Genomic DNA, 2,567 nt, shown 5'->3' with positions numbered 1-2,567 from the left:
GGAAAAGGATACAGACACACAGAGGGAAGACCCTACGAAGATACAGGAAGAAGATGACCATCTAAGGTCCACTGTGGTGCCTCAGACCTATAATCCCAACACTTTGGGAGGCCAAGGCAGGAGGATTGCTCGAGGCCAGGAGTTTGAGGCCAGGAGTTTGAGGCCAGCATTAGCAACACAATGAGAGCCTGTCTCTCTCTTATTTTTTTGAGACCGAGTCTCACTCTGTTGCCCACACTGGAGTACAGTAGCATGATCTCAGCTCACTGCAACCTCTGCCTCCTGGGTTCAGGCGATTCTCCTGCCTCAGCCTCCCGAGTAGCTAGGACTACAGGTGTGAGCCACCATGCTTGGCTAATTTTTGTATTTTTAGTAGAGACAGAGTTTCACTGTGTTGGCCAGGCTGGTCTTGAACCCTGACCTCAGGTGATCTGCCCACCTCAGCCTCTCAAAGTGCTGGGATTACAGATGCGAGCCACCATGCCCAGCTGAGTTGACTCTTAAAATTGGCCCTCTGCTCCTCCCATTGGACAGACAGCTGCATCTTCTCTAGCATCCCTGAGACACCATAGTGAAGGTGAAGATTGAAGTCAACGAATTTGGTTGTATTGGGTGCCTGGTCACCAGGGCTGCTTTTAACTCTGATAAGGTGCCATCAATGACCCCTTCATTGACCTCAACTACATGGTCTACATGTTTCACTATGATTCCGCCCATAGCAAATTCCATGGCACTGTCAAGGCTGAGAATGGGAAGCTTGTCATTAATGGAAATCCCATCACCATCTTCCAGGAGTGAGATCCCTCCAAAATCAAAAGGGGCAATGCTGGTGCTGAGTACATAGTGGAGTCCACCAGCATCTTCACCACCATGGGATAGGCTGGGGCTCACTTGCAGGCAGTAGTCAAAAGGGTCATCACCTCTGCCCCCTCTGCTGATGCCCCCATGTTCGTGATGGGTGTGAACGGTAAGAAGTATGACAACAGCCTCAAGTTTGTCAGCAATGCTTCCTGCACCCCCAACTGCTCAGCACCCAAGGTCGTCCATGACAGCTTGGTATTGTGGAAGGACTTATGACTATAGTCCACACCATCACTGTACCCAGAAGACATCCCTGACTCTTCTGGCGCTGCTAAGGCTGCCGGCAAGGCCATCCCTGACCTGATTGGGAAGCTCACTTGCATGGCCTTCTGTGTCCCACTGCCAACGTGGTCGTGGACCTGACCTGCCTTCAAGAAAAACCTGTCAATTACAATGAGATTAAGAAGGTGGTGAATGGGCTGGGCACGGTGGCTCAGGCCTGTAATCCCAGCACTTTGGGAGGCTGAGGCAGACAGATCACGAGGTCAGGAGTTTGAGACCAGCCTGGCCAACATGGCGAAACCTCATCTCTACTAAAAATACAAAAATTAGCTGGGCATTTTTATGGGTGTATGGCACCTATAATCCCAGCTACTCAGGAGGCTGAGGCAGGAGAATTGCTTGAACCCGGGAGACAGAGGCTGCAGTGAGCCGAGATTCTGTCACTGCCCTCCAGCCTGGGAGACAAGAGCAAGACCCCGTCTCAAAAAAAAAAAAAAAAGAAGGTGATGAAGCAGCATCGGAGAGCCCCCTCACTTCCTGGGCTACACTGAGCACCAAGTTGTCTCCTCTGACTTCAACAGCGACACACACCCTTCCACCTTCGATGCTGGAGCTGGCATTGCCCTCAATGACCACTTTGTCAAGCCCATTTCCTGGTATGGCAATGAATTTGGCTATAGCCGCAGGTGGTGAACTTCATATCCCACCTGGCTTCCAAGGAGTAAGACCCCTGGACCACCAGCCCCAGCAAGAGCACCATGGGAAGAGAGAGAACCTCACTGCTGGGGAGTCCCTGCCATACTCCAGTCCCCCATCACACTGAGAATGTCCCTTTCTCACAGTTTCCATGCAGACCCCCCGAAGAGGGAGGGGCCTAGGGAGCCCCGCCTTCTTGTATACCATCAATAAAATCCCCTGCACTCAGCGAAAAAAATTTTAAAAAATTAAAATTTAAAAAAAGATGACCATCCGCTGGGTGTGGTGGCTTATGCTCATAATCCCAGCAATTTGGGAGGTCTAAGTGGGCAGGTCACAAGGTCAGGAGTTCAAGACCAGTTTGACCAACGTGGTGAAATCCCGTCTCTACTAAAAATACAAAAATTAGCCAGGCGTGATGGCAGGTGCCTGTAATCCCAGCTACTCGGGAGGCCGAGGCAGGAGAATCGCTTGAACCTGGGAGATGGAGGTTGCAGTGAGCCAAGATCACGCCATTGCACTCCAGCCTGGGCAACAGAGCTAGATTACATCTCAAAAAAAAAAAAGACCATCTATAAGCCAAGGAGAGAGGCCTCGGAAGAAACCAACCCTGCTGATCTTGGACGTCTAGTCTCCACAATTGTGAGAAAATCATTGTTTCCTTGTTCAAACCTCCTAGTCTGAGGTGTAGTTGTTCCTCAGTGTCCACGAGGATTGGTTCCAGGAATTCCCACATATGAAAACTGGCAGATGCTCAAGTCTTCATATAAAATGGTATGTTATTTGAA

General features: G+C 50.3%; 1 pseudogene; it reads left to right on the top strand.

The window, feature by feature from the left end:
- Positions 1–669: 669 nt before the first annotated feature.
- LOC128929166 (glyceraldehyde-3-phosphate dehydrogenase-like) lies at positions 670–1,808 on the top strand (annotated as a pseudogene).
- The last annotated feature ends 759 nt before the right edge of the window (positions 1,809–2,567 follow it).

The sequence above is a fragment of the Callithrix jacchus genome, chromosome 12 (genome assembly GCF_049354715.1).
Source record: "Callithrix jacchus isolate 240 chromosome 12, calJac240_pri, whole genome shotgun sequence".
Classification (NCBI taxonomy): domain Eukaryota; kingdom Metazoa; phylum Chordata; class Mammalia; order Primates; family Cebidae; genus Callithrix; species Callithrix jacchus.
Note: the sequence above shows the minus strand (reverse complement) of the source record. Positions and strands in the feature narration are given on the sequence as shown.